Source organism: Apteryx rowi, unplaced genomic scaffold (genome assembly GCF_003343035.1).
Source record: "Apteryx rowi isolate R43461 unplaced genomic scaffold, aptRow1 scaffold_105, whole genome shotgun sequence".
NCBI lineage: Eukaryota > Metazoa > Chordata > Aves > Apterygiformes > Apterygidae > Apteryx > Apteryx rowi.
Window position 1 is genome coordinate 2,075,546 of NW_020447253.1, and position 26,539 is coordinate 2,102,084.

The following is a 26,539-nucleotide window of genomic DNA, read 5'->3' on the forward strand; positions in this document are numbered from 1 at the left end:
TTGCTACTTTAATCACTAATCTCAAGTTTCAGAGATGCAAACAATATTATTCAGTTTCTTGCCATGAATGAAAAGAACTGTCGAACTCTACTCTTTGGCAAAAAAACAATGATAATTCTGTGTATGAATGGAAAAAAAAAAGAGTAAAATTACCTAAAAGCAACCACATGAGATGAATACTTTATATATTTTAGATAAATTTTAAGATATTCTTACCTACATCTTTTAGTAGCTAAACACATCAAGGGTTTAACAGAATTGCAACATCACAACAGCTATCTCAACAATAGGTCAGTCACAACCCCAAAGAAGTTTTTTCCCCAAATCCCCTTACATGGCTATTTTTACATAGTATTTAAAAGATTATCCAACTTGTATTATTTTGAAGATAAAAAATGGGGTGTGTGAGAGGAAACATGGAGGGAAGGGTGAGTCTGGAAGTCATTCCTCCTCCCACAGTTATACAACAGGCATCCTACTGAAGAAAAACTGCTAATTGTAATTACACTGGTAAAACAGAAGAGGATGGAAGATCCCTCAGTTAATCTGGTTGCAGACTACCGACAACTGCAGTTGTGCTAAAGTAAGGACTGAGAAGCAACTTGGATAAATTCTCTGTGCTTTACCCATGAACTAGAAAATGTTGCACAACTGGCCAGGTACATTACAGGATCTTCTGCCTTAAACCTAAGCAGCATGGACTATCTAGCATTCCTGACACCACTTCAACCTGGAGTGCTTCCTCCAGAAATGACCAAAGATCGCTTTTTGACCAGTAAAGGCTATACAGGAGGTTGCCTTCTACGACTCTGACCGAGCTCCCCAGAGAGAGCAGCCATAGCATCACATGCTCTATCACAGGCAAAAGCAGCAGCAGACACCCACAACTGCCTTTGGGAGGGGGGTGAAGGGCGGGGGGAAAGGGGAGGAATATGCTGTGATGGAAGTGGAGCAACAGAACACAGACTGAGGTTCTCAGATCAAACTGACCACGTGCTCTAATATATAACTTACAGAATATGCCCACAGTATTACACTGTTCTTCTCTTGCCCCTTGAACATGGCAAGTAAATTCAAGATCCCCTTCATAAACAGTGTCACAATTCCTTTTCAGTTTGTTTAAATATGAACCACGAATCTTTCACAGCGTGTCTGCATCCTAACAGTCAAGGACAGGGACAGGTGACTGGTTCCCTGCACAATGAAAGCCCATACTATTACTTCCAAATTCATGAAGCTGTAAGCCTTCTTCTTTTCAACTTTCTTTTAAAATAAAGATCCCAACAGTCTTCTAATAACTGACTTTGTGCAATTAAGCATCATCTATGGCCATAAGAATTCTAAATAGATTTGTTTTAAAGTGCAACACAAATTCCTATCAAAGACACAATTTCTCTTCATTTCTGTACTCATTTCTAGCTGAAAAGATTCCCCCTCCCTTTTTTTTCTGGTCTACATTAGTCCCCAGTTCTTAAAAAGTTGCTGAAATTTGCATAGCGAAGGTGTTAGGTAATTGCTGTACAAAGTACAAGACACGATGCTCTATGTTTTCAGACTTTGACCTAGGTCCAGTCCCTTAAATTGATGTTCCTATGTTAAAAGCAAAGTTACTCTAGGTTCTCTGTGTAGTCAATAGAAAGAGACAGAAATATTCAGAGACATTTTACTTGTCAGAAGTTTGAATCAGCCTACAGGGTCTACTCCTATAGACTATATAGGGACCCTAGATAGCCAGTTTCCTAACTGCCTCATTTCAGTGCCTAATGTTGCAGAATAAACTGATGATTTACCAGTGTGAAAGAGCTATCTGTCTATGTGATGTGCTCTGAGCAGGATTCCCAGTTTCTGTATAGTTCACTTCAGGAAGCAGCAGAGGATTTTACAGCTATGCACCCTTAGTCGTTATTACAGAAGAACTTCGCCTTCTCTGGAATTCTCAGAAATGGAGCACAGTCTAGTAATGTTGTTTGCAGATGATACAAAATGGGGGGGAGTGGGTGATGGACCAGGTGTCAGTGCTGCCATTTAGAGGGACCTCAACAGGCTGGAGAAACGGGCTAACAGGAATCCCGTGAAATTCAACACAGGGAAGTGCAGAGTCCTGCATCTGGGAAGGAATAACGCCAGGCACCAGGACAGGCTGGGGGCTGACCAGCTGGAAAGTAGCTCTGCAGAAAAAGACATAGGGGTCCTGGAAGACAAATCGAATATGACCCAGCAATGTGGCCTCGCCGCAAAGGCAGCCATCAGCATCCTGGGTCGCATGAGGCAGAGCGTTGCCAGCAGGTTGAGGGAGGTGATCCTCCCCCTCTACTCAGCACTGATGATGCCACACCTGGAGTGCGGTGTCCAGTGCTGGGCTCCCCAGTACAAGACATGGACATACCGCAGGTAATTCAGCAAAGGGCCACAAAGATGACTAAGGGATTGGAGCATCTGCCTTATGAGGAGAGGCTGAGAGAGCTGGGATTGTTAAGCCTGTCTGGGGCAGGGGCGGATCTTATCAATGTGTGTAAATACCTGATGGGAGAGAGTAAAGATGATGAAGCCGGACTCTTCTCAGTGATGCCCAGTGAAAGGACAAAAAGCAATAGGCATAAGCTGAAATACAGGACATCGTGTTCAAACATAAGAAAACCCTTTTTACTGTGAGAGTGATCAAACACTGGAACAGGTTGCCCAGAGCATTGTGCAGTCTCCATTCTTGGAGATACTCAAAACCTGACTGGTCAAGGTGCCTGAGCAACCTGCTTTAGCTGACCTTGCTCTGAGCAGAGGGGTTGGACTAGACAATCTCCAGAGGTCCCTTCCAACCTCAACAATTCTGTGGTTTTGTAGAGGTTTACAAAGCAAGTTACACAATAATCAACCAATAAACATCTTCACAGTGATCCTGCAGGACTACTGCAGATGTACTGAGTGCACCCAAATACTTTCTGAGGTATATGAAAATCTCTAACCTACCGAGAACTGTGTTTTCTACGACTTTGTGCAAAGGAGAAATGAACTCCTGGCCACAGAAAACTGCAGGTCTTCACCTTTCCTTGAAACTGCAGTAGGATAAGTGTTATCTAAAGACACTGCCAGGATATGACAACTCTACATCATTTTTTTGTATCACTGTCTCACAACATCTATCATCTGATGACCATAACCTAAGTAAACAAGACACTTTTAAAAAGAATGGATCAATATACTACAGGAAGGCTCTTCCAGCATAATCATTTCCCTCAGTGTGGATTGATTTACATAGCCACATACTTTCCCTGAAAATCTTGCTTGTCTATCTAGGATTCCTATATATGTGTGTGTTTTCTTTTTGTGCAGTCTTGATTATCGCATCATCTGTTAGTTCTTATTCCTTATTTTTATTCCTTTCTGCATTACTATATCCCTTTGCACAATTTCTCCTGAGCTAACATAACATAACTGAAGCCTCTCTATACACACTTTGTTTCAAATATTGGTAACTGAAAACTGTAACACTCACCAGATTCCTTGAACTACAACTAGAGTTTGCTGAAAAATTATTATTTCCTGCCAATCAAAAGGCAAAAGGAAAATAAGAAAAACTGGCAAAAAAATACTCTTGTCAAATGTCCAACAGACGGTAAGGTTACCAGCCATCTCCCTCGGTGGAAAGAATCCCAGTTGTCAAGCCCACTAGCCTGCTTCACCTAATCTTTACTGAAGAGATGCTCGTCACTTATCTGAGACCTCTCTCTCTGAAATACATGCAATATACTGCATATATTCACATATCCTCTGGAGACTAAATAGGAAAAATGTTTGGTTTCTCTTGTCTGTAAAGCTTTGTGCACCCTGATAGCGAGCACTGATTTCAAGATAATACTTACCAGCCACCAACACTGAAAAAGCTTCACTTTTGGTGGCAGTCTGGCCGAACTCTTAGAAGCTCTCTCTCATTTCAAACTTTGCCATTTCTACAGTGCATATGGAATTTACCTGCATATTGCCAGCTTTGGAAAAAATCTATGAGCAGCATTCTATTTTTTGCTCCTATATTTCATGCTCTCTCCGTCTATTTCCCATAAATATAGGTAAGATTTAAACTATTTGCAGAGCAAGTCCTTGAAGCATTCTGCATGGTGAAAAAAGCAAGAAGTACAGTTTACAGCCATGCTTCAAAAGTAAAAGAATTATACAGGTAAACCATTATCTCAAGGTGCCACATACTATATTGACAGAGAAGATGACTAAGGTGTGGGGTGGTTGACTCCAAATACTGAACAGAAACATGGTTTCAGAGGACCTGTCTTCTCCATTACTTTTTCCTTACTATATTCCTAAAGCATCAGATGAACAGAACCAGATTTTCTGACATCCCAGAGCTAGTCTTTCACAAGAAACTTAAGGAATTCTTTCTATTTCAAAATCCTCTGCTGCAAAAAAAACTTTAGAAGCCAGCTATCCATGTATATTGGTGGATTAAAACTGAAAAAAGAGAAAAAAAACAGAAAACAATTTTTATATACTTTCCTGAAACCTGCCACTATCCCTGAACTTGTCTCCCTTGCTTGTACGTATTCCCATTCAAATAGATTTTTAGTCTCTTGTATGACTTAGGGGTATCCAAGTGCATTAAGCCTCAGTGCTGTTCTACAAAACATTTGATAATCTAAAATATGGAAATCTTCCAAAAGTGGAAGAAGAAGCCATTTCATGGCTCTTTTTTGTTCTTTTCTAGCTTTGGAGCTTTCATTCTACTATATACTCTTACCATATTTCCTGCTTTTTGAGGAAAAAAAGGGTCTGCTCATTCAGTCTGCCAACCAAACATACCTTGCATTTATTGTAATTCATGATGTGAGGAAATAACTTTTTTTTAATGAACTTTATTTAGGATGAACTAAGAATCTTTTTTTTTTTTGGGGGGGGGGGGCAGATAAATGCAGCCACTAATATGAGAGGAAGTTAAAACAATAGTTAGCAGTTATTGGAAGTGAAACTCATTTAGAAAATGAGTTATATATCTATATGTATATATGAGTTATTACAATAAACTGAGAATGCTTAAGCTGAATTGACCCATAGAAGAAGATAAGGGAATAGAATAGCTGATAGGAATACGGCATGAATTTCATTTACATTCCGTATCATCTCCTTTAGTAACATCTCCCTTCCTCTACTTCTAAAGAAAATGCTGTCAAAATTGCTCTTTGTCAGATTTCTGAAAATGGAACTAAAGTTGTAAATTATAACCTTTACTGTCTGCTCATTTTCATCTCAGTAATGAATTCACCTGCTCCAGAAGACTGGACATCTCTTGACCACTCAAAGGCTAGAGAGAAGTTATTGCAATTTTTTTTTTTTTTAACAAAAATGGAAGAGAAAAACAGTTCCAGGAATGATACTCAAAAGCGGTAAGTACAATTTGAAATTCCTGTAGCTATTTGCATAGCCATCCAATATGTTTTAATGACTGTAGTTATGAGATTATATAAATTCATGAAGAATATATATTTATTAACACATGCACTCGGGACTCTTTCTTCCCTGTTTAGAATGTCAGGTGAACATTTCAGCTGAAAGAAAACGAATTGTGAGCTAAAGATGAGCAGTTCTGTCTCACCTGACTTACTCATGTGAAGAGCCTCTAATAGAAATTGCTGGGTGCATACATTAAATTAGAAACCACACCATTGATTTTTTTTTCAAATTTCCTTAGGAAAAAGAAAAAAAAAAGAAAGAAAAGAAAAGGTTAATTAAGCTCCCCATGACAATTCTACTAAGAATATCCATGATTACTGTAGCATGAGGAGGATATTTAATTCAAAAGAAAAGGAAGAGGCATTATCGAAATGTACAGCTAGTCATTCAATCAGAATGACTGAGCAGTTGTGGCTGCTTTAAAGTAATACAGACTCTGAGAATATTATAGGAAAAGAAAAAACAAACAAAAAACCCCAAACCCCCAAAATCAAAAAAAATTCTGTCCAGAAGCAGGACGCAGAAAGCCTCATAACCTAATAGACAAGTATGAGTTCAGTAATATATAATACTTTTTTGTATTATTATAAAAATCCTCTATTTTGTAATACGAAGCAGCGTTTGACAATATTGAGTCATATATCCATAACTTGATATACTGGCCTACTGGGGTTTTGATGTTTGGATTCCTAGCTTGACCAATTGTCCCCAAATAAAATAATCCACCTCAAAATTTATTAAGTAGTACATTATTTTCAGAGATGTTATGAAAGCTTTTACAAGATGTGTATCTCACTTTCTGTTCTTTCACTCCCAGGCGTTCTGTAAAGAATACACTGTACCGTGCTACTTCTATCAGAGCAAAAACTAGTTGCAGTGTTCTTTGCAAATTCATATGTGGTCTTGCCTTAAAAATAAAAGCTGATAGAGATGTGATAAAGATACATTTGCACAATCCAAACACTATGAACCTTTAAATTCCATCTTAAAAACAGGATGTGTTGATATTCCACATCTGAAAATTAAAAAAGAAAAATCCCAGACTTCTGCATTAGAAGATGGCTATATCTATTATCAAATTAGATACCAAATACTATCCTGCAAACATTTACCTTGTTTAATTCCTCAAACTATTTAATATCCTCCAGATACAGGTGTACTTCATTTAGAAAATAAATTGAAAGTAAAATACTTCTTTTGTAAACATGGAGCAGAGATGACTGAAAGCAAATATCAATAATCTCCAAATATAAGTTTTTCATATTTGATTTCATATTTTATTAACTGCTTCAATATAGCTAGTCCAGGACATGGCACTGCATTGAAAATGGTGGAACTGACTGAAAAGATTATAATTAAAGTCAAGTTAACCTAATCTGTCATAAGCTCTGATATTGGAATAACAAGTAATTTGCTTCAGTAAAAAGCAATGATCACCACAGTATGAAAATTAACGCTTTACATGGGTAGATTTTAAATGAGAAATACTAGCTACATCAGCATATTGGACACTAGGATAAGCCATAGCAAACATCTAAGACTGAGAAAAACTACAGTTTATTAGGATGAAGTCAATTTTAACATTCAGTAAATGCTCACTTTGTGTATTTAGCACTATTTCTCTTCTTTCTAAAAGGTAAATTGCATTACTGCTTTACAGTATTTATACGACTTCTTTTTTCTTTTAGGTATTATTGCTTACTTTATCTCACAGAAACCTATGAATACACTGAAGGCAAAAAAATCACCAAGTATTACTGTATTTTATTGCTTACTTCAAGTACACATAAGACATCTCTGACATATGCTCTTCAGGAATTATATTAGCCACCTATTCACCAAAAAGAGCATTTTATCATTTTCAGTCAGTGGGCACTTAAGAGCAGATGACTTAAACTTTTTTTTTTTAAGGCAGTACAACTCTACATTGGAGACATTCTGGCTTTACATTCTTGTATTACAGAATAAATTCAAACCAAAGATTTTATAAGCCACTAGCATTGGTACTGAAATGTCCTAATGCATCATTATGATCTAGCAGGTTGCTTGCTGTGTTTTACAGCCTTTCACACTACATTAACCTTTTGTACCTCAAGTATTTATGACCTCATAAGTAAGTATTTATCAAACTGAAAGCTCATATACAGAACTGTATTTTAGCTATCATTGTTTAGGAACATTTATAATATTTTCTGCCTGAATTCAAAATCATTTTGGTATACAATCCCATATTTTTAACAAACAAAAACATTAACACAAAGTTAAACTATTTTTCCACTGTTTATGAGAATAACTAAACACAAAACAGCCAAACCCCTCAAATATAGTCACATGCCACTGTTAAGAAGATACTCTGGTGTAAACTGTATTCCGAAATAAAATAAGGATTTTTTTATAAAGAGGAAATACATTTGTTATGCTTTGTGCAATATTCAAAGGCATATCACAGCAAAACAGTATATGGAAGCACTCCCGGTACAAGAATCATTACAACTACTTAAGTCACAGATTCTGCAAATACATATCATATCCTGTATAAAAAAAAAAAATACAGTAAATCAGGCAGTATTTATGCTGTGTTAAATGTTACTATGACTATGCATACGCACAGCCGTAGTTGAGAAAACAGCAGTTGATTAATGTGTTGCACAAATATTACACAGTGTTACTTGCAAATATTTTTCAATACAAGCTGGCAAAAACAAGAAATGTGAGGTACTGAAACCTACCATGAGAAAGGCAAAATCACAAGCTTACAAATATTCTCACAAAATTTATGGCTAACTGAAGCAACGGTGCATAAGCTAAGCATAGCTACAAGACAGGCAATGCCTAAACTGGCTGTTTTTTTCCTCTCTAAGGTGGTATTTTTTCTCAGGTGTGTTTGGCAGGGGTAAAGGGATTTTCCTTCAGTCCTCCTCCTTCACAGTCACCTGAGCTATGGCCAAAAAAAAAACAAAAAAACAAAACAAAACAAAACCCCACCCACAAAACCTCACCCCCCCCCCGCCAAACAAACAAAAAACCCCCTCTCAAACTCCCAGGAAAGGAAAACCATAGGAAAAAGCCCCAGGAAAGGCGGAAGGCTATCTGCTGCTCCGTTATAAACTTAGGTACTCCCTCAAATATCCAGGGGATTGAAAGAACAAGAGTTCAAGCGCAGTCTCTGAGGGATTTCTTCTTGCTGGTAATCATGCTGAGCTGCAGATTACTCTTGGCCTTGTCTGGTGCACTAATTGCAGAAAAAACACAAATAACTTTGTGACAGAAGGAAGAAATTAAGGAGCTGCTGCAGCGCGCTGCACACGCAGGGCCTCCTGCAGAGCCGTCTTCGGACAGGCCGCTGCCAGCCCCCCCTCCCCGTCACCACCTCCTCATGCTTCTTGTCCCCACCAGGATCCTGCTCCCGTCTTCCCGCCGCTTTCTCGGGGCTTTGCGGTGTAGGCTTGAAACACAAGAACCCAGTAAGCGGGTCGCTCACCGAGAGGCCCCTTTTCAGCCTGCCTCTCTGAGGGGGCAGAATGCTTTCAGGCTTGGGAACTCCTTTCTCCTTAAGGGTAAAGAGCAGATGGACAGTATGTTGTAGAGCACCTTGCTTCTCCTTCTCCTTTTATCAAGCAGGCACTTGGAAATGTTACAGAGAATTATGCAAAGACACATCACTATACTAATGGGCACAGGTATATATTAAACAGGAAGTTTCAGACCCTTGTCACCTCACCTTTGCCATGATCCTGGCAGCAGTCATGTTCCTGCTATCATTTCATGTCCCATCTTTGACTCTTCAATCCCGTTCCTCAGCAGAAGAAAGCTAGAAGCAAGATGTTTCTTGCTAGCTAGTACCACACACCATGACCCTGCCCTCATCATGTATCACAAGGTGGGTTTGGGGTGGAGGAAAACATGTTAGCTTCACATGGTCTGCACAGTGCATCTTAAAGTCCAGCTAAGCTGCAGAGTTTTCCTTTATTTTTTTTTTATATTTCCTAAGTAACAGAATATCTTACAAACTTTTTTCCTACTCATACACCTAAAATATTGCATTCACACAAATCAAACTTAGACTGGGATCTACTCATGCGCAGTGCTCCAAAAGCACCCATCAGTTCAAAATGAAATTCAGCAACAGCATTCTGTTATGTGAAAAAGAGTATCTCAGTCTAGACACTTGGACTCAGGATAGCCAGCTGCTGCAATCTATTTTGTCACAGATTTGCCTTGGGCAGGTCATTTAAACTATTTGTACTTTAATTCCTCCTTTGCAAAAGTGGAAAAAATGGTAATTGTGACTCAACAAAATCTCACAAAATGGTCACAAGGATGAAATCAATCATTGCTGACATGCTCAGAGAGGCTCATGCTATAAACTCAACAAGAAAGAAATAATCACACTAGATTTAAGCAGTAGCATCACATTCACAAATATCTCAGGCTTATTATAGTCCACTGCCATGTTAAAAGCATTCTCAAATATGAAGAAGAAACTTTACCATTTGAGGTCTCAAGCTTTTAAGCTCTCTGGCTCAAATTGTTTGTGCTACCCTATAAGAGTGGTAGGAAATACAACTCTACTCCCCTTGTATAAGGAATCACTGTCCAGTAAAGCGTCAGAAGTTTCAGAGAAAACAAAGAAGGGTGTTCTTGCATTCAGAATTAGACTGGAGCAGCCCTACATTGCACCAATAGGCTGCCTTGTGCCCTGAGAGCAACTAGCAATATAAAACCCTTAGTCCCTCAGCTGCACCAAAGCATCCAGACAACGTATTCTGGTCCTAGGGCAGTAACACAGCATGTCATACATCCTCCTTCAGTCACCGTGACATCTCTATGAAGAAAGAAACCCAGTAAGATTTCATAACCTTGGTTACATCTCTGTGACAAGGTAATTCATCAGCACCAACAAGCTTGTACAGTGACAACACTGAACTCTCATGTTATACTTCTGCAGCGTTAACATCAGTCTCAGAGAGTCTGTGTATTCCCCACTCAGCCTCTACCATACCGCAGAGTGGACAGTGAATTCATGACTATAGAGATAAGACTGAAGCAAATAAAGAAAAAACCTTTTTATGCCCCCTTAGGACTCAAAACTGTTTCTCCTATTGATAAAATGGGCCTAAACATGCACTTGGATATTATCACAAAGCTTATCAGCAGAAGGTCAAGGTACAAAGACATTTTAGCAAATGTTAAGACCAACAAATTTATCACCCATTCAATTTCTGTACCAAAGATCCCACTTGTAAGCAATGTTTGGCATGGAATAGCTACACTTACTGAATACTGTTTAGCAGATACCACATTTGATTGCCAACTTGAGTAAGGCAAGACATTGTGAAGTGTTCCCAAAGGATTAGTACTTCCACAAAAGTCTCAGGGATTTTCTAGTCAATTCCCAGTTTTTCATCTGAAAACTATGATCAATAATAATTCTTTTTGGTAAATCAGCAGTTTATTGCAGTGACAAAAAACTTTGGGGATCATACCATCAGACAGTCTAGTTCCCCTCTTTTCAACCCAGCAGTAAGAAAATACACCTGAGTGCACACAGCTATTCAGAGAGGAGCAGAAGAGTATGCTTGAAATGTTCATTAAATAGTAAAACGTAAAACAGATTCAACTGTAGTCTAAATTCTAATGACTACTCCACTACCTGTGGAATGACTATGCTATCCATGAAGTTAACTCTCTGTGAAGTCTTAAGTATAAATGAGTATCTGCATGCTGCACAAAAGGTTGAATCTTCTTGTAATAAAGACAAAGTACCATTCTTCTTCCTAGAGGAAGATACAGGTATAGATGAAAATATATAGCTGGTACACTCAGGAATATCAACCCTCCTCTCCACCTATTGAAGACAAAAGGCTGAAAAACATAAGGCACAGTAAGTTCAATCAAGATAAAAGATAACGGGTTCCAAAATTATGCTAGCTAGCTAGTTCTAAAAATAACATGGTCTACATAATCAGTATCTGAAATATGTCAAATCAACAATTCAATGAATTAGAAAGCTGCTCAGATCTGGGCCAATATGTTTACAGTATTTATCTGAAGGAAATTGGAGATATTGAGATGAGATTCTGTTTGCTACCCAAAAGATTGTCAATAGAGATATTAAACACTTGACGATAGTGGGAAGCAAAATCTACACAGAAAGTGGCCTGAACATATATCCCCTACTAAGACGGCCACCACGTCTCAGTCAGAAATGTGCCACATATAAAATGACTGATATCTACTATAGACCAGATTTACTGTACATGCGTGGTTAGGATGATTAACATCTTGTGATTTGTATCATCTAGCACACAAGTGAATATGTGCTACATTTCTAGGCATGCAATGGTCTGTTTGAGGATCTTCACTTTTGAAACCCTCAGAAAAATACACAAAGTTCTCAAATTACATCTGGACAAAACTTCCAGGCAGAAAAATAAGATGCACTGGGTTAAGGTGGACATATGGGAGCCCGAGATATAGTAAATACACTGTCCTGAAACATGCATTTGAAAAAAACAACACTGAAAACTGAAAAGTCTCTTGCTCTAATGGTAATAATAAAAAGAAAAAAGCTTGGTTGTTTCCTGTTCAAAAGTGCAGAATAAAATCCACGATTCGGGCACTAGCACCTTTGACAGAACTGGTTTTGTCCATAAAACACTCTCTCTGGAATGCTGACTTTGCTATGCATGTGAAAAAAGATTAACATGGGAGATGGCTGCAAGTTTGTTTGAGAGACAACAGAGATAGGAACAGATATAAAAGGAACAGATCTGCAACACTTGCAACTCAGAGAACAAAAAAGAAAAGAGGGAACTTGAGCTCAAAACGAGAGGAAGGATCTTCTAGAATTGGGAACGCTTGCTGGAGACAGGAAGAAGACAATAGCAACATTTTATGCAGATGTGAAAGTGGTTTTATTTTGCATGTGAGCCATTTCACAAGTACATATACTGTTAAACTCAGCTGCATGCTAACTTCAGCCATTTTATAAAGAGTGGAGCTTGCAGTGTCCCAAAGCTTCGTAATTGCAAGTGTGTTCTAAAGATTAACTGCCTTCAAAAAACTTATTAAATAGTTCTAATAGTACCACTATTGTATGTCTTTGTGCATAACAGTAGTACTGGTATTTCAGCACAAGCTTGATGTCTCAATTAATGTATACAACTCAGTTAAAATGTTAGTCATCAGCTTATACTAAAGGCATGATGTATTCCAATACTATTATCCAGAAGCTCTGCACAAACTCAGGACCCCACCATGCAGGTATCAATTCCTGAATACAATAATTCTATTAGTAGTCAAGAAGACAAGTAAACATTCTCTTCAGTTATAAGTCCTTACAAGACTTAGCTGTAAGGCTAAGACTGTATTTTGTCTCAAAAGGAAAGTACTGTGTTTCATGATGCAAATTCACAGGGATATAATATCACCAGGTCATTGTTACAGCAGTGAGTATCAAACAATGTTCATGCATTAGAAATGATTCAATGTCTACCTCAAAAACTTCTCTTTCAGCCTGTTGGAGATTTTGCTCATCAGAAAAAAAAAAAAAAAAATCCAGGAATTTAAAGAAGCTCCCTATAAAATCCCCAACAATAACATACTCTAAGCCAACAATAATATACTATAATATCAAGGGATTGCTATCATAAGAAAAGATTTTAAGTTTGCTTAGTCTAGCTCTTTGCCTGATTTTTTTTCCTCCTTTTTACCATTTACTGTTTGATGCCATGTAATATTTTTCTCCAAAAGCACTGATTTACACACAAAGTATTAGCATTTGTCCAAACTAGAACATATTCTGTATTTTTTAAAAAAAGGTGACATTAAATATAAACAACAAGAAGTCCAATGCTCCAGTATTTCTCCTGCTCTAGGTTAGGACAGTTTGCCCCTGGTCAAATCACTTTTTTTTTAGAAAAAAGGAAACAAAAAGATTCTGGGGTGAAACCTGGCATCTGTTTCACTGAATTTGATAAAGCTGTACTTAAAAACTATGTAAGAAAGGAGATGAAAGGGGAGGAATGTCTCCACTGGAAAATGTATTTCTCGCACAACCCAAGTGTTTCCATACCACTAAAAACAAAAGGAGTCTAGGCAAATCGACAATAGAATTGCTATCATTTGGAAGTAAGTGCACAAGTTAAAAGCAAGTTTCTGTCACCTAAACTAACAATTTTCAATCAATACAACTGAAAAAGCACTGGCGATCATTTCTTGTTAATCTTAATCCTTTAGAATATTTAAATTAAATTCAGATTTTAAAACTATATTTTGGCAATAATCTCTTTAATTAAGAGCAGCAATAAAATTTATTAAATTTTTAAAATTATGTTCTATCACATCTGTCCGCAAAACCAAAATCAGGTTTCCAAGCATTATTTTAACTTGAAAATAGTGAATTTATGTATTTTCCATTCAGTTTTGTAGACTTTCCTATCTTACACATTCTCTTATAAAGCACTAGAGCTTTCATTAAGTGAAGCTCCCACTAGAGAAGCTTCATATTCAAACACACTAATTAGCACAAACAGACTTGGATCTTCCTGGATTGCTGGGTGATCATGACTGCAGTATGTTGCTGTGTTGGTACACATATTGTTTTCAAATCAAATATTTAGAAACTACTTAGAAACAGCTGGAACTTATGTGAATCCTTATTAAGTTAAATAGTTGACATCTTTTGATGCACTTTCCACAACAGCAGCAAAAGCACAGGCACAGAAAAGACCTGCCAAATATAATCACTTTTTTCTCTTTGACTGTATCAGAGGGCTTTTTATTTATTTATTTATTTATTTTTAAGAACAGAGAAACAAAAGAATATTTTAATTACAATGCAAAACAAAAAAGCACAGCAAGACAAACCTCCATTCTTGCTTTTCAAGGTACAAATAAACTGGGAGGTAAGTCTTCCAAGTCTTATCTTGGAATTCGCAGTTGGTCAATACATAAAAACTAGGATGTCCTCAACAGCAAGCAATCTTTGGAGCTCTCTATTCCATCGGTAGAGAGTTTTACGTACCTCGTCTCAGCTTACCTGGACGTGCTGTTGAACCTCATAGCAGAGGCTAATGAGAACTCGCAGCACAGATGTTCTCGAGTCCCCTCTTTCTCAGAGGGGTTTTTACAGAAGTGTTTGCTGCGGCTGTGAAGTGTCTGAAGAGTACCATGTATTTTCCTGCCATTTGGAGACTGATTTTGAATGGGCATCTCAAGATTTGAATAGTTAGACTTTAGATAATACAGTTCTCAGACAGGGAAGAGAAGATCAATGGCGACGGCAACTGTTTCAATAAGTGAGATTTTTAAAGAGGTCTCTGCTGTGAAAGCAACTGTAGAAAGTCCCTTGGAGCAAGCATATTAGAAGGTCTGAGAGGAACAGGCTAAGTCAAAAAAAGCACAATATGCTGATACTGTAACAGAACTGCATGGGGTACCATCTGAAAAAGTATCTAGATTCGGTGAGATCTACAAACGCAAATGCAGAAATACCAAAATATCTTCCTATGTGCTCCACAATAATTACATATTTCTTTCAGTAGACTATATACTCTTTCCATGCCACACTAAAATCCACAGTACCTGGCCCTGTAACTTCCACGGGGGACAAGAAACAGAAGGAGAACACCAGACAATCTTTGGATGGGCAAAAACCTAAATAATTATTAGTGGAGGTCTGGAGGAGGGAAAAAGAGGAAATAGAAATAAAGCAGGTATCTTGGAAAATAATAATAAGAAAACCAAAGGAAGATTACAAAAAGAGAATTGTAAAGTTAGAAAGGAAAGCAGGACAATTAAAATACACAGAAAGATTAAAAGGAAAGTAGGCAAGAATCCAGCAAAAGGGGAAGGGCAGGTTTTGCATCTGTGCGGTTCTTAATATGTATATATATAAAACCTTCTCAATATATTAGGAAAATTATTTACCCCCTAAACATGCAGTGCTAACAAAATAACTAAAAGTTTAACATTAATCATGTAAGCAAAAAGCACAGAGAACGTGATAAAAAAACCTCACCCCCCCCCACTAAGATCAAGTTATATTTTAATCAGCTGACACTATCTTTTGTGAAGTTAACACTGCTCACGGATCAATGCGAAAGAACCTTTGTTTTATACAAACCAATTAAACAGGTTTCACACCCAGAGAACTTGCTTTTCCCAAGAGAACAGTGCATAAGGTTTCAGTAGAGGAAGCCTATTGTAAAGGTGTTTTTTAATGAATTAATTTTGACATGTGTGCATTATATTAAATAGTGTCTAGCAACCATATCTAATATTCTAAGTGCGCACAAAACCTAGGACATCAAGGGTAAATTTATTTTTAAGAGCACTTGAGTTTTTAAGATAATTGAGGATATTGATCTGTGCATGTATTATTATTGTAAGGTATTAATATTATAGATATATTTTAAAGCATTTTATTTTTAATAGAAATCATAAAAGCATAGAATAAGGATAATAGGAAATGGTTTCCTTTAAGCAGTGATGTCCATATTAAATTCAAAAAATTATATACTAAGAAATTCAGAATCATTAAGGCAGCTATCCTATGTTCCCATTAATAGTTTTAAACATAAGTGACCAGTAATTTACAATACACTTCTGCTTTCATAGCCAAAGTCCATCTCCTGTAGCCTAGTGGTCTGGATGGACCTCCTACCTGTGTCTTCAAATCTATTCAGGACAGGAAGAAAACTATCCTGGCCATCCACAAATTGCAGCAAATATCTTGACATGTAAGTAACAGTTTCTGTATCACTCCTTTGTATATAAGTGGGCACACGTGCGCAGGCTTAGTTCAAGACAAAAAAAATAACCAGATAAATCTGTTATTTATCTTTGTGTCTGGAATTTCTACCTCTTTCTACAATAAATTAAAAAAATATTTTCTGTTTAGTGTCTAGAGCTGTAGAATGGCCCCAATTTGAAATGACTATCCAAATATTTCTGCATATCCCAGAAAGACCAAGTACAGCACAATGTGTGTGCCAGACTATCAGCTCAGTCTAATTCCTTTTCCAATAAAGTTCCAAAGGAAGAACTTCTAATGGTTTCCTGAACGCAGATCTAATTAACAAGAAAATTGTCCTCTATCTACTTCTGCCTGCAGTGACGTGAATTTGGACCTGTCATGTCATTTGCAGACTGTAAAACAGCCTCAAACTTATGGCTGGATTGAGCTGTTAGGTAAGCCAAGACAGGCCTATGTGCGTTGCTGTTGCCTTACTAATATTGATGGATGGCAAAGGAAAATGGTTTAAGTCACTCTTTTATACTGACCCTAGAAAGAGAACATTAAGCAGGGAGAAGTGCTAAGTAATCTCATACAGGAATAACATTTAATTAAAATAATTCTGTGAATAGGTGAGTAGGTGGGTGGGAAAGTTGAAGAGAGAGCTGTGTGGGAGGAGAACAGAAATTTGAAAGTATAAATAGGGATTGGGAAAAAAAAATGTGGGTTGGGTTGGGGGGTGATAAGCCACTAAACCATCCTCAACTGAGACCCACCTGCAGTCACACAGCAGAATAAGTTTAGCTATTGCGTAACCCTGGGCAAAGACTGTCACATTAACTGAAATTGAGCTTTATGATTTAAGAAAGAAGAGCAGGAAGCCAATCTGAATGATCTTTCAATCTTCATAGCTTTTGGCTACAACCTTGTTAGTTTTCCATCTAGTTGTGCTACCTTACCATTCTGACCTTTCTGCTGAAGAGTCAGCTTCTCACAAGCAAGGACCTAGGCACATTCTCGGTTAACAAAGAAGTTACCAACATATTTGCGCAAAGTGCTGCTGGCAATATATGAGCTTATATTAGAATTACAAAGAGTTGTTGCAGTGAGGAATCAACAACTTGTGATAAAGCTGCACATCATGAACTATCATTTGCATGGCAATTACAAGAGAATGGAAAACATCATTAGTCTTACCTTACCTAGCACAGCCACTCCTGTATTTAGTGAAAACGAGTGCTAATTTTCACAAAAAAAATCCCCCATATAAATAAGGATCAATTTTAATTACCATGTTATAATGTGAAACAAAGATGCAGAAGGTCAAATACAATGTAAGTTGTAATTAGCTATTTCATTGTAGCAAGGTCCCCTTAGAAATTTATGCTTTGTTTATTCAGCAAAATATGCAACAAATGTTTTTCTCAAGACATCAGAACCCAAAGCACAGCCAAAGCATTTGGATGCCACAGCTACTTAGACTGCTGAGAGAGATGAAAAAGTCAATAATAAAACACACACAATTGGTATAGGGAGCAAAACGCAAGAAGATTCCGATAACGCTATCGTTAACTCTTTCAGGACCGAGCAGGAAGCAAATCTTAAATCATTTAATTGGTCAATTACATTTGGGAGATCAAAAATTATTTGGTATTGAAGGAAAGTTTATCAGAAGAAACTTTTCAAGCTGGACTAATATGACTAAGTCTCTGGTTGAATGCATAATGGAAAAGGACCCTGCAATATTTTTATGTTAAATCTGCCTTAGATTTGGCTGGGATTACCTGCTCAAGTGATCTAACAACTGATAGTCTGCCCCACAGTGAACATTCAGAGGGCTCTTCAATAACATCCAACTGATTTATCTGAGCATGACTACGGAAGACAGAGCATAACTGCTTTCTTTATCCCCATTTCTGGGGGGCTTCAGCTTTACTACTACACTATCACCAAGGCAAAAATTATGAGAGGAAGTTAAAATCCCAAGTAAAAAATATATTTCAAAAAATATAAGCATCATTTTTGTCTTCTTTTTCAGTATCACACTTGCAATCCCTTCCTGCTGTCTATGAGGACCAAAAGGAAAAAGAAGCTGAGATGCTGTCTTTATCACAAAGATGCAAGGACTGAGATTCCAGAAGAACAGAAGACTTACTGATGCTCATGCAATAGCACAACAAGCTGCCCACAATGCTGCATACAGCTGCTCTCCTCCCAATGGATAGCCACTGACAGATGACAAGTACTTTCTGGGAGCAAAGCCTAAGTCACTAACTCAGCAACACAGAAAAAAGGTGGTATTTTCTTACCAGGGAAGACAAGTAAGTATATAAGCAGACAGTTTTTAACTGCCTCATAGAAAACAGTCAGTTTGAAGTCCTGTGAATCCTTGAGAAGAAGCTATTTGAGAGCATGCACTGACACATCCAGCTGCTTAAGTGAGCAATATGCTACCACTGCTCTTCAGCATAAGCATAGAAATAGACATGGAGTACAGTCACAAAGTTTACATGCGGGGCTCTCCACAAGGAAGCCTCTTAGAAGTAACGCAGTCTATGATCCCGAGTCATTACTGTGCCTCACCAGCCTAGCACAGCCTTATGTTATCTATTTGGGATGTCAGTTTTGATCTCTTCACTATGCTGCAGAGTAGGAGCTAGACTAGCTTGCTTGCTTCTGCGGCTCTGAAGCACTTGGGGTGTTGAAACAAGCTCCTTGAAATACTTTGTTCAAGTAGCAGTTAGGACCAAATCTAGTAGATAATAACAGAAATAGCAGACCATGTTGATACAATAGCCTGCATCAGCAGGGTATGATTTAGATGAATAAACACTGCTGTAACAATTGTCAAAGTATTACCAAATATCTAGCATGCTGCTGGCAAACATCTATAGAAAAAAATATGGAATTGAAATAGAACAAAGACTGGGTCGCTGACAGCAGTTTGGAATACATGGGGAAATCTGACTTGGAAGACAGCAGCTTCCTGGGGAAAGGTTCTTGGCTCCTCTGCAGAGAGGAAGCACAGTCCTCTGAGTGCTTTTCTTGAGAGACATGATGGACATGGTTATCTCTACTCTAATTCTGCTCCAAGGGCTTCCCAGAGAGAACTACACACAAAGGTAAGCAAGTCACTTTTTCTTCCCAATCCACAAGATCCACATTCCATGTGTACTATGAAAACCTATTAGGCAGAAGCAGAATATTCAAATCCAGAGACAAGTAGCAGTTGAGCTCAGCAATACTGAAAAGTGTGTCTCTTGTTACAAAGATATTCCTCCAGTTCATTGGGAGTGAACTTACAAGCTTCTTCTTACGGTGGACCTCAATGAAGTTCATCTCAAGGGTAATGAGCACAACCATAATTACATGATAAACCAGCAAGCTACAGACAACTTTGTTTTAAAAATCTCTACTTCAATGACACTCTGTTGTAAGAACAAGAACAACTGATGGACTTCTATCTCCAAGCCAAGTAGGATATGGCCTTCTGTTTAACAGAATTTCTTGAAAGAGTTAGTGTAGCCCACATCCTCAGGAGACAGACAAAGAAGAAAAGAGCAAGCAAGAGAAGTAAGGAGAAAAAAACTCCGAACCAAACAGCAATCACTTACATAAAGATCAAAGCAGGAAAAAAACAGCTAACAAGAAATAAAAATATGTTGTAGAAAACTACAGCAGCAATCTACCCACCCATCTCAATAATATGGCTTTATATAATGCACTTCACTGTAAGTACTTGCTACTGTCAGTTCTCTTCCCCAAATTAAAAAGCACAACAGAGAAATTGGTACAAAAAAGGGCACGTATCTTTCTCATCCCCCAAACACCTGAGTTTTAAACACGCAAACGATGTTTCAGCGCACAATATCACTAGGCCTTCCCAAATGTCTGTATGAACAGATGGCTTCTGCAGCATGACTAAAAAGTGCACAAAGCTGGACATAACTAACACCAGGAAAAAGAACCATCTGATTTTCAAACCATTAGATCTCCAGCAATATATAAAATTTGGAGGGTAAAGAAGGGCAACGGTAACAACAGGCAGGGTTACCTAGTACACCAGTTGTTCTCATGCAGAAGAGCATCAAGTTCAGTGGATGCTACAGGAGAAATTTTGGTAAAGGGACCACAATTAACCAAGCTGAAATTTAGTCAAAACACAGGGGTTGTGTGAAAAATACTGTGACATCCTCAATGATCGCAGACAACCAGACTGCTACATTACATCTTTTAAATGACTCCAGCAGTGCTGCATCCCCTAGTACCACGCTGGGTATTGACTCAGAACCAGCTTAGAGGGAAGGGCGCCATGCGCTGAATCACCAGCACTGCTTCTGGAAGCACCTGCATTTTCCCTGAAGGACTTCTGGCCAAGCACACATTTTTATCGAAGGCTTCTTAGCTTGTGAAACCTTATGAAACTGCAGTCTGAGAAAGAAAGACTACAGAATGACATCAAGGTTTCTCTAATGCAGAATCAGAGTTAAGTTTAGAGCATTTTCTTTATATACACACATACATAGAAACAGAGAACACTGTTAGAAACTGGATATTTACCATACCATATTATTAATTTCTATTATTAGTACATTACACTTTAGAATAGGAAACACTAGAAAAACAAAACTTATTTTATTATTACCTGCTTTCTTACACATGCCCAGTTAATGCCCTATACATTTACACGCACATCTCCCACTGACATCAATGAAAGTCAGGCATAAAAACCACTGGCAAACATTGAACAAGTTTTACTCCCTGAAATATATATAAAATATGTGTGCATATACATATATATGTATATGCAGAAGGTGATTTCATAATTTCATAAAATGATCAGAAATATCTTACTTAAAAGTCTTTAAAATAGGTATACTATTTAAAACAATACTCAAAGTCAGTTTGAAAAATTGCCACATATTACTCCTATCATAATTTTATAACATTGTTATCACAGATCCATCCATCTTGAAAGAAGCAATTTACTGTTTTTGTTTCTAACTAAAAGCACATTTGATGCTATGGAACTCCAAAATCTACCAGCACTCAAGCTCACACGAAAACCCAGTACTGGAGGAGTACTGATTACTCACATGCTCAGATGGACTACTTCCATGGTGAAAGTTAAACAAATATATTAATCCAAAAAGATGAAAACCATATTATTCAGAGGAGACTCAAAATAACTTTTGACAGTATCTTATTACCAGATGATTTTACAGTGTTTCAGTTAAATCATCCTGTCTTTAAACACTGCTTACCTCCCATTCACCCTGTATGTTTTCTCCTGTTTCGTAACATCAAAACAAAGTATTAGTAAACCTTATGCACAGAATCTAACCACATCCATGTCCAACATTTATTCTAACAGAACCTGCTTTACACTATTTTATCAAAATGATGTTTAAAATTATTTTCACTAGGAAACAGACTTTTTGGAAGTACATGAGAGTTTTTACTCCCCATCCTCACTGCCAAAAGGACATCCGTGAAATTACACTTGAAGTAGTTAAGCGTAACATGCAGAAAAGCAAAATTTTTAACAAAGTCAGAAAGTTCCATACTTCTTAACTGCAATTTGAAAAGTGCTTGCTAGTCAATTTGAGCAAAAGCAAGTAAGAGAAAATATTGTTTCTTCACTGAAAGGAACTCTGGAATGAAACGAAGAGAAATCCAAGGTAAATGGCATGCTTGTTGTCAAGGTAGCTTGGCTCAATAAACAAAGACTAATTAAAGATGCCCAAACCAGTTGGGAGTCCGCAGAAAGTCCATGCTACAAATGATGAAAGGTTCGCAGAGCACTCTATTCAGATTTTGTGTCTGCTTTTTGGAGAAGTTCAATGTATAAAGGGTTGATGCAATGTTTTCTTATAAAAAGTAAAATCTGAGAGAAAAAAGAAGTATGCCTTCATAAAAAATTCACAACAAAATATTTTAGCTTTAATCAAAGAAAAAAGTACATTCTCTTCTGCTCAGACTTGTCTGCTTGCATAGCATATAGAAAACACTACATATTCTGTAAGGCTGTATTCACTAATGTCCTGCACCAAGTCAAGGTCAGTTTAAATCACTGTCATTTTGGCTTGGTAGTATTTTACATCCATTTTGAAAGGCTCTGAGTGACCAAACAAGACTCAGGAAACATTTACTAAAGCCTATAGATTCTACTAATTAAGAAATCAAGTCTACAGACTTACTATTTTAATAGCACTTTAATGTGCACAAAATTGCAAACCTGTAACAAAGATGATGCTTGAAATCTTGCTCAGTTTGAATGAGGAAACTGCCATTGTTTTCAGCTGGGCCAGGATCACTCTCGATACTGCAGTAAAGGATTCAAGGGAAGTTTCACAGAACTTGCTTATTTTTATTATTTATATCTTTTCTGTGGTTTGAGTTGCACAAGACACAATGTGAACTCTAGCTTCAATGTGTGATTCTTTCAGACAAAAAGAAAGAAAATGGGACACACAGAATAAGCCAGAGTATGTATCTAGGCTTAGTGTGGATTAAGTCGTTTAGGGGTGAGGCAAGTCACTTCTGGTAGCAGTTCTACAAACAAGGAAATTGCTCTGCAGTTTCTAAGCTTCATATTTCAAAATGGTAACATTTATTTTTAAGGGCATATACAGCTTCAAATGCGCGTAAGTATGCACGTGAATATGAAAAATCAGAAATTGGTCCTCCTTCCAATAGCTTGTCTAGTCTACATTAATCACAATAGTATCCTTTTGTAAATGATCAATCAATTATTTTTCTTTTAAAGGTACATAATTCAACTTACTGAAAGTGAACAGTGTAAAAATATTGGAACCTACCAAGCAAATGCCACTGTGCCCCCACATCACTTCCCCTTAAAATTCTTGAAGACTAGAAATCAACTGTTCAGAAAGCTAATGGGCACAGGAAAGAAACAAAAGCATTTTTTCCATCAAAAAAAAAGACCACATGGAGTTCCACTATTGACATGGTACTGTTAAAGTTCTATTTCATAATAAAAACATATATTATTAAAACTACATCTCACAAAGAGATGTACACAGCTGGACCCTCATAATATTACAAAGCCCTTCTCAAATCAGTGGGGTTCTGCCTGAGTTTGATCTGTATATACGTCTATAGCGTGTTAAGAAGTCTGATGCTAATGAGACACAGCATAACAAATTTCTATTATTAATTTGTGCAAACAACATTTGATTGTGAATTTGTAGAAGTTCAACTCATAAGTAGTATTTTAACTGTCAAGGCTACATTGAACAGTGCCGATCCACAGTGAACACACTTCTTGTAAACTTCTATTTGCAATGCATTGTTCTCCAGGAATGGACAGTATCAACAGCCTTCAACATAGTATTAAAATTTAGGGGAAAAAAATACACTTTTCTTTTCTAACTTCTCAAAAATACCATAAAGTCAAAAGTAAGGAAATTAATTCTTTATGCTCAGCATGGGAGCTTCTTAAACAAAGAAGTTATGCATATTCCTTTGTAAGAAAGGAAACGGGAAGGCAAGCAAAGGATCTATAACAAAAAGAACAAATAAGTATACTAAATTGGCAAAATACAAAAGGTTACTAGAATTGAAGTGCTATCCTTCAGGGAATAGAAATTCACTCCAAGTGGAGCCAGAAGGGAGGAGTATGACAGGTAAAATGCAAGTTGGATATTAGGAAGGCTAAAAGGAAATAAGAAGAACAGATAGCTAAGAAGACAAAAACAAATAACAATAAAACCTCTTAGTATATCAGAAGCAGCAAATTCGCAAGGGAATCATTGGATTTGCTGAAGCGAGGTTTGAAAGAGTATTTGAAGGAGATAAGGACATTGCAGACAATCCACATGATTTCTTTTCATCAGTCTTTGCTGTGCAAGATGTTGAGGAAATGCATACCTGACTTTTCTGATAAAGAGAAACTTCAAACTGAAAAGTCTGAAAGAGGATGAGAGAACACAGTAGTAAATTGACAGCCATGTCATTGGGGGTGAGCTCCTGCCCCACTCGCATCAACATTTTACCGTTGATTTTTAACACGGACAGTCTTTTACTTCAGAACTGAATGGTAAAAAGGCCAACAGCGTAATAATAGGAAAAGGCAGAGCTGGGCATCACAGTGAACTGTTCAATGTGCAGCAGGGGTCAGAAGAGCAAGCAAAACAGTAGGATATAAAAAGTGAGACAGGGACAATGGAAACAATTATACTGTTAATCAATATATAATCTCTTGTGGAGTATCTGTTCAGCTTAGAGTTCTCCCTCTAAACCAAGGACAGTGGCTTTCAACAACAGTTGACAAAAATGATCATGGCATGAAAATTTAAAAAGCTGGGAAGAACTAGGAAGTTAACACGGAGATGAGTAAGAGGGATACTGTAGAGCTGTATATAATCCTGAGGGATACAGGTAAATAGGATGCTCTCGCACTTAACCTTTCTCGTGTTACTGGAGCAAAGGGCCACTCAGTGCAATAGAGAGATACCATTTCAGAAATTAAAAGACTAAAGGGATTTATTGCATAAACCCCGGAACTGTGCAGTTCACAAGGACAGTGAGTTTCCTTACAGGAAGGGGTCTTAACGATTACATCCACAATTCATGACAATAGCAAGGAATATTCTTTGCTGCTGTTTTTCTTTTAAGTATATCTATTTGAATGTGCTGAGGCACAAAATTGACATGGGCTTGCCTGATACCGATATATCTGCAATGACTTTACTATGGGAGTAAAGAGGAGCCTTGTTGTATGCTCTTTTTCTCAATTATCCCTTACACATCCAAGGCCTTCCTTCTTTTTGAAAATCATCTCACGCTAACATCAGAAAGAAGTGACCTGCTCTTCTAGATTCCTAATTCCTAATCTTCTAGATACAAAAAATATAATGATATTGTTTTTCTTTCTTGTTCATATCCATATAAAGATGTTAGTGACAGGGCGAGATACATATAAACCTTCGGAACCACTCATTTAAAAATACATGCTTTTCATCCTCCCCAGCACATAAAGAGTAGCATTCTCATGAGACTTTGAAGGAAGAAACTCCTTATTCAAGCAGGAAAAGGTGTCTTGGAAACCTACAGCTGCTGAAAAAGACCTTTTTCAAGAAGTCATTTCATAACAGGCAGTGTTTCCCCAAAGACTATTCCACCCTGAATCCTCCAGATCCGGGCCTTTCCCTTTTTTCTTGCCCTAATGCATGAAACCTTTCACATAGGATATGTGACAGGGGAGGAGGGGGAATGAGACGAGGTATGGAGCATGGCTGCAGCAAGGACGATGAGGACATGTAGGGCTGCTCCAAATGTCTGCTCAGTTGCAGTGTGCTTTCTAATCTGTGCTGGATCCTACACACTTAATGCAAGTTCAGAAATCTGCCAACCATCTGCACTGGATATCCTGGGTTCTGATCTAGGATTAAGACAGAAGCACTAAACTATCAAAGTGTGAAATTTGTGACTTAAATTACAAGGTAGGACCATCCACTGAGTCTCTTGCATAATTCATGACATTTCAGAACTACCTAATTCAAGCAGAAGGAAAAAGTCTACCATTTCTGTCCTCAGCAGAAGAGTTTTAAGTGATATTTTCAACATATGAGTGCCTCAGCATCTGGAATTTCATCTCAGTACGTTATGAAGAGATCAAACTTTAGGAGGACTTGAAGGCAATTTTGATACTGAGGAGTAATACTGAACATCAAACACTGGCCATCTCTGTAACTTAGATTTACACCAATAAATCATAAAGAAAACCAGTTTAGAAGCATACTCCCTTTTTAACTTGCATAAACATTTTCATGATTCAATAATTATTTGACAAACACTTCGGGGAAACATCTAAGTCTTTTTCTTAGTTGTAAATCACTATTTTGAGTAACTGCCATTCATAGCTTGCTAACTCCAGTGACTGGTTTCTGCTCTGTGATTCAACACTGTCCAGTCCTACACACAACTTTCTTAATAGCAGCACAAACTATTTCCCTGGAAAATACAGTATTGCAGACACACTCTTCACAATACATAGTCACATCGCTGTGCAACTTCAATACAGTATCATTCAACCAACATTTTTATAAAAAAACTTCTACTCAAAAGTGTTTCTGAAAAATACAGAGGTCATGAAAAAATAACAAAATAAATTACTGTTTTTCTTTCAAATAAATGTTAACAAACACTCTTCTCCTATGTTTTTCCAGAACAGAATTAGTCAAACATTATTATGTGATTCATGGGTTTGCCATTAATCATTTTGTCAGTCTGATATTGTAGAAAAAGAATTTGGAAAGAACAGATTCTACCAAGCTCCCACAGTTCGTAAGAGGTTCCAAGAGCAGAAAAATAATATTATCC

The 26,539-nt window shown here is 37.4% G+C and overlaps 1 protein-coding gene across 2 annotated transcripts in view; it reads right to left on the reverse strand.

Annotated features, from left to right (window-relative positions):
* RBFOX1 (RNA binding fox-1 homolog 1) overlaps positions 1-26,539 on the reverse strand; it is a 295,192-nt gene that overhangs the window by 120,917 nt on the left and 147,736 nt on the right. The gene's annotated exons all lie outside the window — the stretch shown is intronic.